The 12,836-nt window shown below is 37.3% G+C and overlaps 1 pseudogene; it reads right to left on the bottom strand.

Moving 5' to 3' along the window:
- Positions 1–11,663: 11,663 nt before the first annotated feature.
- LOC149226363 (beta-ketoacyl-[acyl-carrier-protein] synthase III, chloroplastic pseudogene) lies at positions 11,664–12,002 on the bottom strand (annotated as a pseudogene).
- Between the last annotated feature and the right edge of the window lie 834 nt (positions 12,003–12,836).

Here is a 12,836-nt window from a genome sequence, read left to right as displayed (position 1 = left end):
GAAGAGATCAAGTGATGGAATAGAAGGATTGAGTCTGATCTAAGTGTAGAGTCGAGTCTGTGGGTCGTAGAGTAGGAGAAGGCTCTACAGTTGAGTGCATAGAGACCTAGTAGTCCGCAGCTGAGTGTGCAGACCCCTGCAGCTGAGTGTGCAGGGTGAGTCGAGTCTGTAATTGGTTGGAGAAGTAATAAAGAAGTAGTCTCATATAATTTCTGTGTATCGTTTTCCAGTTTTGTACATTGAATGTGTTGGGTATAATTTGCATTTCTACTATTTATATGATGCGCGAACTTATATAAATGTGTTGATAAAGTGAATATAAGATAAGGTATCTGTTTACGTGAAGTTAACTAACGGTTCTAAGAAGATAAGTAAGATCGATGGTTTAACTTAGGGAGAGAGCGTAGATCGTTGCCTTAGTAGTGAAAAATCACCTTAGCCCCTGGTTAGGGTTGCAGGAAGGTGATTGTAATAGATGACAAAGGCCTCGCAGGTCAGGACAGTGCAAGAAGTGCCCTACGTGATGCTATTCACAGTTGGAGTAAAACGACCCCTCAAACATCTCAAGGGTGTGGAAATTTGGTTCCAGCATCCCCCCATACTGCTTCGGGTGAAACCTCAGTCCACGCTCCGTAGGTTGTTGCCGAAAGGGCCAGTAGTACAAGGATTTGTTTGGCTAATTAATTCTGAACCTGGATCACGCCCCATTAAGCCAACAAGCGGCTAGCCATGGTATTCCAAGGATTAGAGGATAACGATTGAATTTCGCCTTGGGTTGAAGAACTAAGAAGTTAGTGGGATACTCCTAGTAGTCAATATAGACCATTACATCCTCAAAAACTCCCACAGGAGCCACTATGGACCTATCTGCAAGTTGCAGCATTGTGGTGGTCTTTCTCAAGGATCCTTAGAGATTTATCTTTAGCATGGTCTCTTTAGTAATCACATTTATGGAAACCCCAAGATCAATCAGGGTGTGTGGGACAATGATGCCATCAATGTGCACATCTACCACAGGACTTCCAGGATCTAGATATTTGGGGAAAATGATTCTCCCCAACAATAGATCGGATAATTAACCAATGACATTGATGGTAGGGCTGAATTTCTTTCTCCTCCCAGGATGGTTAAATAATTTATATTTTATAAGATTATTATAGATGGGAACATCCTTGATGGCTTGGAGGAGGGGTATTTGAATAAAAGTTCTTTAATTCTCCCAAAAGTTTAGTCTCTTCTGGGGTGTGCTAGTTATGATGGATCAATCTTTTAGGAAAAGGAGGTGGATTTACTTGAGGGTTACTCTACTCCTTTTACTCCTTAAGCTCCTCATGTGGAGATGGATGTTGGTTATTTGGGAGAACTCTTCTAGACCTAAGGTTGATTTCTTCAATCTCCATAACATAGGTAGGGTAAGATGTCTCTCCACTATAGAACTGTTGTGATTGCTTGTTGCTCGGGTTCAGATTCGGTTGAGCAGGCATCTAAAGTTTCTTGGGTGGAGCAGGATGAATGAGCTATGGTTGAGATGGAGGTGGAGGCAGTAAAGCAGGGGGTTTATTGAGATTAGGACTCGATCCTTGTGATGGGTTATTCCACTGAGGATGTGTATAAGCATATGGATGAAATGTTTGATTGACAGGCTGGGGATGATACTGAGGTGCATAAGGCCAAGGAGAAGGTTTGGACCATGATGGATGAGTGGAGGAGTACCAAGGTTGTAGGCGTGCATTCTGGTTGGGATGGTAATCAGAGCAGGATGCACCTTGCATGCCCTACTAGTATGGCTGAGGGCCTTGAGGCCTCCTTTGATTGATGAAACAAAATTGTTTAACCCCACCTTCTGCCCCTTGGTATACAATTTTCAATTCAGGAAAAGAAGCACATTTATCTGTGGCATGGTTTTCCTCACAAACTGAGAAGACCTCTATAACATTTAATAGACATTCATTTATAGGGGGTCTTCTAGTGCATTTAGGACAAAGGATAGCTAAGGCCATCTTTTCTTCCTCTTGTCTACATTTTTATCTACATGGTGTTCATTTTCAGAGAAAAGATATGAAACATTTCACTTTTAAAGTCCTCCAACATTTTCCCAATTTCATTTTTGATGGATGTTTTGGAGGGAGAGGAACTAAAAGAAGATTGACTTGCCCTACCCTTTTTCCTAACAGCCCTAGAATTGGTTTTGAATATTGTTTTGATGTTTTCATAGGGTAGCTAATAGATGTCTCCTGCAGAAAACATGTTGAGGGTTTCCAGTATGTCCTCCATGATTCCTTTGAGAAGGACTAACTTGAGTTATTCAGGATCAAGGGAGCATCTGGCCCTCCTATAACCGCACTGGAATCCTTTGTCATTGCCTTCCAGGGATTCATCAGGTCCAAGAGTCATTCTAAAGAATTCCTCTTTGGTGTATTTGGATGTAGAATAGTCCTTGTACTTGTTGTTAAAGGATTGTTGCATTTGAACCTAGGTAGTGATGTTATCCCTAGTTATACCCATGAACCAGCGCAAGGATGCATCCTTAATGGTGGATGGGAACAACTTCAACTTTTGTTCATCAGAGGTATAGTCATAAATCCTACAGAAAAAAAACAAACTCAAACATGAAAGTATCAGGGTCCTTAGAAGTCAAGCCATGGAAGTGAGGAAGGGAAGAAGGGCTTATATTCTTCATCCTAGCATCTCCATTAGTTTCTTTGATGGGAAAAACCATCCTAGCATCTCCATTAGTTTCTTTGATGGGAAAAACCTCCTCATTTACGTTTTCAGCCATGGTGTGGGTATGTGAAATGGTTTCTTCTTCTTCTTCTTCCCCAATAGGTTCTTCAAATATCTCAGGTTGTTCACCTGAGAGGTCTTCTAACTCCCCTGTAGTCAGAGAGGGAAGTTGATAGTCACAGAAGAAGATTGAAGGTTGAATGTTTGATGGTGTGGTGGTATTTTGTAAGAATTTTCCTAGAGTGTCTCTCCTCCTACGAGGCATGAAAAATAATTTTTTTATTTTTTATGTGATTTTTAAAATATGAATCCAAAATAGAAAGAAAAGAATAAATAACATCTACCTAGACACCTCCCTTGCGACGACGCCAAAAAGAAGTGAGCACTCGTAGTGCACCAAGAGTATTGCAACTTCTACAGGATCTTCAACTTTAATTATCAACCCAGGGTTTCGTACAAACTTTGAGGTGACAATGCTATACACACCGTAGATGAATTCTACTCATGCCACCCTCAACTAGGTCACTTGATTATGAGGGCTCCAAGACCATTCCTCTTCTGAACTTAAGTTAGATTAACTACTGAAAGCATAATGTAAAATCTAGTCCTAGTGCAGAGAAAGTAAATGCTTTTCAACTCTAACTTGTAAATGTTGTCAACTTGTAAATTCTATGAAATAAAACAAGGATTATGCTAATTTTTAATCAATCATCTAGTTATCAGGTTTTCTTTAAAACAAAAGATCGTCCTCCCAATTCACAACTCAAGAATGCATCCATTATTCAACTAATTCACACTTGCAAATTAAGTAAGGTCCTGATTGAGAAATTCAGAATGAAAGAGCTAATATTATTCACTATTTGCAAGAAATAAAAATGAATAAAGCGAATGGCCTAGGTGGTACTTCTAGTCATGGAAGCCAAGATGAGGGGTCAACCTATTCCTAAACTAAGCTATGCTAACATTGCAGGTCAAAATAGGGTCAAAACAGGTTCCTAGAGGTTTTCTACAAGAAGTTGCTACAAGATTCCTCTAGTGCTATAAGAAGTCTTAAAATGCTACAAAAGTTGGCCGAGGAGGTTTGGAGGTTAAGGATGATGGGATGAAGTGATGGAAATCTAGATGAAGGTTTTGGGGAATGTAGGGAAGGTGACAAACACCCCTATCCAAGCCCATCAATTTTGGAAGGCCGAATTTGGGCTAAGAGAGCTTCTCACGGCAAGCAAAACAATAGATCAAGAACATGGACTGGAATTCATCAAAAGAGGGTGTAGAAGCCCTAGATGGAGTTGATGAAAACATTCCTTGCCTACAGATCCAATAGCCTTGCAACATCACATGCACATATTCCTATTTTCATTTGAAAATTATTACTATTAAGGGTGGAAAAGATCAATTGAATTTAGAAACTATCTAACTAATGCTAAGAACTTGATCTATGCAATGAACTACCTTCCAAGCTACAACAATCATATGTGAAGCAAGATAACAAATGTAAACCTTTCCAAGAAATCATAAACATGAAATCGCACACTGGTTTTGGGCTATGATGGTGGGGTCCTCTACTCATGCTCCCATGAGACAGATGAGATAGGGATCACAGTCATAGACTTTTTGAGTGATTATACACTACTAAACTGCAACAAATAATCAACATTCTAAGCTAAAATAAATATGAATAAAATCTACTGAATTGAAACAAGTAATCAACATTCTAGGCTAAGAGAAATATAAGTACACAAGAGGGACCTAGGCTTCTAGGGTTGGGCCTAAACCCAAGAACTTCAGTGCTCTGAACTAACTTAGTGATGGATCAAGATAAAACTTCTCATTATCATTCAAGAAATCAAATACATCATCAAAATAACAGTCACAAGTGCTTTAGTTCAATGGAACCTTACATGCAATAAAAATTCTAATCCTAATGAGTTCCTTAGCATGTTTATTTATACAAAAGGGTAGCCACCAAGAGTTCCCTAGAAAATGGGGATGTTTGTGTCCCTAACTCGAGAATAGGTGGATCTAGATCTCCCTTGAACTACACTAGATTAGTTGCCAATGATGTCGCCCTCCTTAGTTGCCAATGACATCAAGTTGATGAGAGATAGACTGGTGACCTTTTGCTCATTTTGGGAATTAAGGAGGTGGAAGACCTCCTAGAATCACTCATTGTTGTTTACTTTGAGCTCCTACACTCAAATTCTCTCCAAATTTCTTCAATTCCTGCATTTAACAAACATTAGGCCACATGACATAGAAACACATCTTTTACTCACACTAAGCATAATATAACAAAATTTGTAGATAAATGTGAGAAAAAAGATAATTTAATAATTTGCAGGATGGCATTGTGACCCTTATGAGATAACTATTGATGACCCTCATCACTATGCTCATATTTGTTGTTTAAAATAGATTACATATTTGTGACATATTTGACGAAATGCCTATCATGGCTAGTGGGGGTCCAGTCAAGTCCTTATTTAGGTAATTGTATTTGTATAAGTATTTTTTTGTTATCGTTAAGTTCTAAAAGTGTCATTGAGTTGTGGCTAGTGACCTAGGCTCTGCGGCTGAAAAAGAATCACAAATCACCGAGTCCCAGGAGAGGTGATGGGCATAGGTACTACTCTAGTTCTGGTTTTGATAGGCATTATGATCATCATCATTATCATCCTTATAGAAGGAGTGATAGGGGATACTTTGCAGATGAATTTAAGAAAGAAAAGCAACCTAATTTTGATGGAGACTTGAAGAAGATGGAAGATGTAGAGGCTTGGATACTTGGGATGAAGAAGTTCTTTGAGTTTCATAATTACATAGATAATATGACGCCAAAGTAGTTATATTAATATTAAGAGGTAAAACATATCTAGTGGGAATATGTGAAGTGATTCAGAGACATTAGGACATAGGACTTGAGTTGGAATGAGTTTAAGAGGCTTTTTAGGAAGAAGTAGTTGTTAGAAAGGTACTACTATAGTAATGCCAAAGAATTATATGAGCTAAAAATGGGATCAATGACATATGAAGAGTACATGACTAAGTTCCTTGAGCTATTGAGATATGTACCATATCTTAAAGATGAGAAGGTTAAAGTTCAACGATTTTTCAATGGTTTCCCATTGGCATTTAGAGGCTGGATTGAGTATGATGAGCCTTAGTCACTTGAGGAATTTATTGGGAAATTGAAGCATTTATATGAGAAGTCGAAGTGTGAGAATGAATCTTAGGAAGGATGGAAAAGGAAACATAAAGGTAAAGGTAAATTATAGCCAAAAAGAAGAAGGCCTTAGAATGCAGAAGAGAAAGAAAATGTGGCACCAAAAAAGAAGTTCAATGCAGCTAGATAGGGACATGGGTCACAATAGTAGCATAGAGTTGATGGTACTAGATGGTTACAGAGTTGGACGTGTGGTAAGGAACACCTTAAGAGATATTTTCCACAAAATCAGGGTGGTAGGCCTCATATATATAGTGCACAGGAGGCAGAGACTATTGGGGATGTTGGTAAGAGCATTCCTCGTATCTATGCAACATTAGATAACAGACATGCAGGCCATCAAGCATCTATCATTGGGATGGATGGTAATATTTGTGATCAAGTTATTTCGATTTTGATTGACCTTGGATTTAATTATAGTTATGTTATTCCAGACTTGGTGTTTAAGTGTGGTTTGAATATAGAAGTGCATGCATATTGTTGGTTAGTCTAGTTGGCTACAGGTACAAAGAAGCAAGTTCATCATTGGGTAAGAGCTTGTTCATTTGATTTGAATTTTATTCCTACCACAACACATTTGAATGTACTACCATTGGGATCATACAATATGTTGTTGGTCATGGATTGGTTGTACCTTGACAGGACCAAGGTAGATTGTTATGACAAATCCATTGAGTGCTTGTATGATAATGGGGAATGTAGAGTCTTACAAGGAAAGAAGAAAGACACATCAACCAGGATGGTGAAATCTATGTAGGACAAGCATAGTAATAGGAAAGGGTGTGCGTTATTTTCAATGGATATTTCTAGCAAAAAAGGAAAGGAAGTTGAGGATGTAGATGTTTTGAGCAAGTACCTAGTTCTACAGGAGTTTCAAGATGTGTTTCTCACAGAGATTTTAGAGTTGCCACCTCACAGGGAAGTAGACTTTTCTATTAAGTTGGTGTCAGGGGCTTATTTAGAATCAAAGGCACCTTACCAGATGAGTAGTACAAAGTTGGTAGAGTTGAAGCTGTTGTTGAAAAAAATGATGGACAAGGGATACATTAGGCCAAGTGTATAACCTTGGGGCATGCTAGTAGTGTTTGTGAAGAAGAAGGATCATACTCTTAGATTATGCATTGACTACAGGAAGTTTAACAAAGCGACCACCAAGAATAGGTATCCATTACCTAGGATTGATGACTTGTTTGATCAATGGAAGGGAGAAACAATGTTCTTAAAGATTGATTTGAGGCCTGGATACCATCAGGTACACATAAAAGTGGAGGACATTTACAAGATAGATTTCTGGAGCAGGTATGGGCATTATGAGTTTGTTGTGGTTCTGTTCCATTTGAATAATTCTCTAACTACATTCATGTATTTGATGAATAGTGTGTTGCATCCTTATTTGGAAAAGCTTGTTATTGTATTTATTGATGACATCTTGATATACTCCAAGAACAAAGAAGAGCATGCCGAGCATTCAACAACAATGTTGAGATTGTTGAGAGAGTATCAGTTGTATGCTAATCTTAGCAAGTGAAATTTATTTTAGATTGAGGTTTATTACTTGGGACATGTTGTTTCAAAGGAGGGAATAACAATATATCCATAAAATATAAGGGCCATAATGGAGTGGGCATCTCCTAGGAATGTGGATGAGGTGAGATCTCTCATGGGAATGGTAGGTTATTAGAGGAGGTTCATCAGGAACATATCATAGATTTCTTATCCAATTAAATAATTGCAGAGGAAAGGTAAGAAGTTTGAATGGAATTATGAGTCTATGATCAGTTTTGAGCATCTTAAGAATTTTTTAACATGTGCTCCTGTGTTAAAGATCGTAGATCCAGAGAAAGAGATTGTAGTATGTACACATTCTTGCAATAGAGGACATGATGGAGTCCTTATGTAGGAGGGACATGTAATGTTCTATGAGTCATGGAAACAAATGAGCATGAGAAGAACTACTAGACGCATGATCTTGAGCTAGCAGCAATCATACATGAATTGAATATATGGAGGGACTATCTTCCTGGAAGGAGGTTTTTATTGATGAGTGATCACAGTGGATTGATGTATCTATCTCACCAACTAAATCTGAATGTCAGGTAGGCTTCGTGGTTTTCCACAATCAATGAGTTTTATTTTGAGATCAGTTATATCAAAGGTAAAGAGAACGGAGTTGCAGATTCTCTTAGCGGGAAGATACAGGTAAATCACATAGTATCTATGAGCTCTTATGTGAAAAATCTATAGGATAGTATGTTGTAGGTAGGTCAGCAGGATGTCATGTATATGGATATCGTGCACAAGTTGTAGCAAAGTACAAGTATAGGTACATGTAGTGGTACAGGTATAGGTACAGGTAGTGGTACAAGAACAAGTACAAATTCAGGTGCACAAAATGTGGACTATTATCTCACGGTAGATGGATTGGTTAGATTTAGTGACATGCTATATGTGCCATATAGAAATGAGCTAAATAAGATGATCTTGAGGGAGTTTCATGTGAAACCATATTCAGGTCACCCAAGCTATCAGAAGACGTTGACAACAGTGAATAAATTCTATTATTGGACGAATTTGAAGAGAGACGTAACATATTTTGTGGCTAGATGTTTGGACTGTCAGTAGGTGAAGGCAAAGTGTAAGCATCTAGGTGGAATGCTACAACCAATTACGATTCTAGAGTTGAAATGGGATGTCCTTTCCATGGATTTCATCATAGGTTTTCCGAAGACATCTAGACAACATGATTCCATCATGGTTGTTGTGGACAGGTTGACAAAGGTTGTGCACTTCATTCTAGTGAAGTGTTCATTCTCAACTAGTGAAGTGGCACAGGTATTCATTAGATATGTGGTTAGAATGTATGGTGTTCTAAACAATATTATGTGAGGAATTGATGCAAAGTTCACTTCCAAGTTTTGGAAGGAGTTGTTTGAAGGTTTGGGCAAAGAGTTGGCCTTCAATACAGATTATCATTCATAGATAGAGGGACAAACTGAGAGGGTCAATAGGATATTGGAGGACATGTTAAGGATGTATGTGATGCATCAACAGTGAATGTGGGAAGAGTATCTTCCATTGGTAGAGTTCACTTACAATAATGGGTATCGCAAATATTTTAAGATGAGTCAATTTGATGCATTGTATGGGTGGAGTTGTAATAATCACATAAGTTAGAGTGATCCAGTTAACATGGTGTTGATTGGACCGGACATGTTGTTTGACATGGAGCGGGAAATGCAGGTGTTGAGGGTGTTCATTGTAAAAAAAAAAATATTTGGCTTAGTGTTAACTAGGTACATTAAGGATCCAATTAATTCTTTGTACATCATGGGATCAAACAAATATGAATCTACGGTGGAATCACTCGGATTATTAAGATTAGTCATCATAGGTGTAGCCATGAATTTGTAGTCCATCATGACAAATCTCCTAAAAAATTGAACAATTTAATTCCTATGTCCAAGAAAGATATCATGTGGTCTATGCCATACCTCCAATCCGAAGAAATAATGCATCAAGCCAAGATCCTTCATCTTGAACTTTGAGGCCAACTCCTTCTTATACCCAACGATGAGCCTCTACAACACATTAAGGAATAAATCATCATGATATAGTACCAAGAACAAAGGATCACCATGGAAAACCATGAAGTTAAGGTTACAATCTACATACTCTTGGTGAGGCCTAAACTCACCAAGTATCCATTAATCCTGGAATAATAAGCCCTCGGTGCCTACTTCAGTCTTTATAAATCCTTTTTCAATATATAAATATAGGAATTCTTCCAAATAACCTCAAATCCAAGAGGAATGTCATCTTTACATCCAACTAATGTAATGTCCAACCCATAATAGAAGAAAGAGAAAAAATAGTCCTGATAGAAGTGTACTGTTGGGTGTATTATAAGGCTCATAAATATACCAACATTTAATTTGTCATTCCGCAAAGTTCGTGAACTTCGAGACATAGCAATAGTAATTCCAGAGAAAGCCCCTGGCAACCTACAAAGCAAATTCTAGTCTATCTTGCATATTAATCTCATCAATAAATGAAATCCTATACTAAAAGAGAATTCGAGAAGACACCAATCCAAGCAATTAAATCATGTAGGAAATAAAAGGACATTAACAATGTGAAAAGAAATTTAGAAAGGAAATTATAACTGGAAACCAAACAATGTCGACACAATATCAAGAGACTGTAAATGCTGGAAGGAATTCAAAAGCAATTCAAAATCATTCCGCCTGTACTAATTCTGCTTGTACTAATTTTGTGTGAAATTAACTTGAAAGCATCGACAAGTAAATCTAATGCATAAATAACTTATGAAAGAAATTAAATTAATATGAATCTCGCCTTCCTTGTCCCTGAGAATAAATAATGGAGAACTGTCTAGAAGTTTAATGGAAAGTAAATATTATTGTTTTCAATATAATACAATTTTCTTTCATTAATATCGGTGCCACGACATACAAGTAATATATGGTTCTTGTAAGCATAGATTGAATGAATATGTTAGTACCTCAAAACCATAATCACTCACATCGTTTTCATGTTCTGGAATATAAATCAATTACAGCTCATCAACGCATAAGCCAATCTTGTAGATAAGAAAAATTGGAGGGACACAATTTGATATGAAGAAATATCCCAAGTGTAAGCACAAATATCAAGTACAAGAACAATTTCTTTGCAGCAAATTAAATAACAACAATTGGGAGAAGGAAAGAGACTATAAATTATTAAATAAACTTCACACAGTAAATGAAAATTAAAATTCTAATGAATTTAAGAAATGAAGAGCGGTGGCTAGTTGGTTTGGCGGCCAACCCAGTGAGCTCACACATAGGATTAACCTGGTTCACACAGCGGTCAAAATAATTAGATGCAATAAATAAATAGACAGAACATAGATGAAAATTACATTAATTAATCCCTGAAAAACAATCTTTACATCAAGTAGACAATGCTCAGCTCCAATAAGACAAGAGGAGTGATCCACCAGTTATGAACTGCGTGAGGCTACATTGGGACAACTCCTCTTCCCTTCTGTGCCTTCCTCCTATGATTATGCATGTCCCTATCTCTATGCATGTATATCTATCGATTAATCTCTTAATCTTCTGCTCCAGGAAGTCTCTTAAACATATATATGCATCGATTTAGAAATTGGGGCTTTCTAATTTAGCCAATTAAAATGTAGAAGATTATTAGTTTTAACAATTTGCCGAAATAAAAATTAGTTTGAAACCAAGTGTCGAAAGAGGGATGATTCTCGTGAATCATTCCTCTTTTCCTGGAACAGTGTTGTTGCTAGACTCCACATAGGTTGGGCACAATGTTGTCTCATCACAACTTAGCGTAGCTGTAGAAGAAGAATTATTTAGCGCGAAGTTTGAAACCATTTTACGCAATTTCCAAAATTCTATGTACAAAGTGATCCGCTTTTGATCCAGGATAATCATGCATTTGGGTAGAGACTTTAAAGCTCACAACGTAATATGGATGAATATGAGTATTCATGTGTGTGCTCCAATAATAAAATGTATGTGCCGTAAGACATTTCCGTCAACATCTGAATAGCCAATACTGACATGCGAACAATCTTCTGGAGAAAGATAAACACCAATGCCATAAGCTGCCCCATTGTTGGGTGTATCGATTTCCTCCTTGCATGAGCTACTCACAGGTTGGCATCAGAGATTCGACGCATATCTCAACCCCATATCACAATGGCTGAACCCCATGTAAATCGATCTCCAAAACCTGCAATTGTAATAACATGGCCACTTTGAACTCTTCCACTCCAAACAGTTTCATCAAGCGCCTGAGGAATAGATGCAGCACTTGTGTTACCATAATCAGCTACATTTGTTATTACCCTATCAGGTTGAATATGTATCTCATTAGCTACAACAATAATAATCCTCTGGTTTTCCTGATGAATCAACAACCATTCCAAATATGAATCTACAATCCCAGCTTCTTCCATTGTTGCTTCAATAACTTGTGGAATACGGTTTACTGCAAAATCAAAAACCTCTTTTCCAGTCATTTGAATACAAGAATGGGATGAAGGCTTTAGAGGTTTCAGTGTTGCATAATTTGAGATACTTTCACTGCACCTTCTCTAATGGCTGGGACACTCAAATTCTTTTGACCATGCCCATCATCTGCGTCTGACTGAAGTAATAACCCATATGCGCCATAGCAAGACAAGGAACAAAATCCTTATACAAGTCAACAACTGATATAATTCGATCCTTATGAATGGAGGGTTTGAGTATAGGAACATAGAATGTGAGTGGAGTGCAAGCAGGTAAATGGTGTAGGAATCCATAAAATGGTGTAGTCAGGTAAATGCAATGGTGCAAGCACGTAAATGCAAAGGTGCAGGAATGTCCCAAAGTATAATCAAATTGGTTTTAATCCTGCAACATATAAACCTTAATTAAACTCTCATTAATTCTATTTTAATCTTGTTAAAGCAAAGAAGTAACAAATACTCTTCGAAAATAATCATTTAGCCAATCGGCAACATGAGAGAAATAAATTAAAAATAAGACAAAACAGAGACCCAACATCCCCCCATGCTTACCATCTTGCATGTCCTCATGTAAGGGAATACGATATTATTACTTCTTCACAACAAAAACAAAATTAGAAACATTTGTAGGTATTCAAAATAATGTTCCTACAATTTTTCGTGATCACAATTCCTGTGCTAGTTAAAGATTGCTCTAAAAACATAGTGTTTGCTGGACTCTTTATTTTCTTAGAATGATTTCAAGAAAACCTAAAATGAAAACTGCAATAAAAAGCTAAATTGCATGGATGGTGTTATTACTTGAATAAAATAGCTAACCTTTAAAATTTCCAAAATAATATC

This window comes from Pinus tabuliformis, chromosome J (genome assembly GCF_031772625.1).
Source record: "Pinus tabuliformis cultivar Carrire ecotype Pingquan chromosome J, CPIR1, whole genome shotgun sequence".
NCBI lineage: Eukaryota > Viridiplantae > Streptophyta > Pinopsida > Pinales > Pinaceae > Pinus > Pinus tabuliformis.
This window is presented reverse-complemented; position numbering and strand designations above follow the sequence as displayed.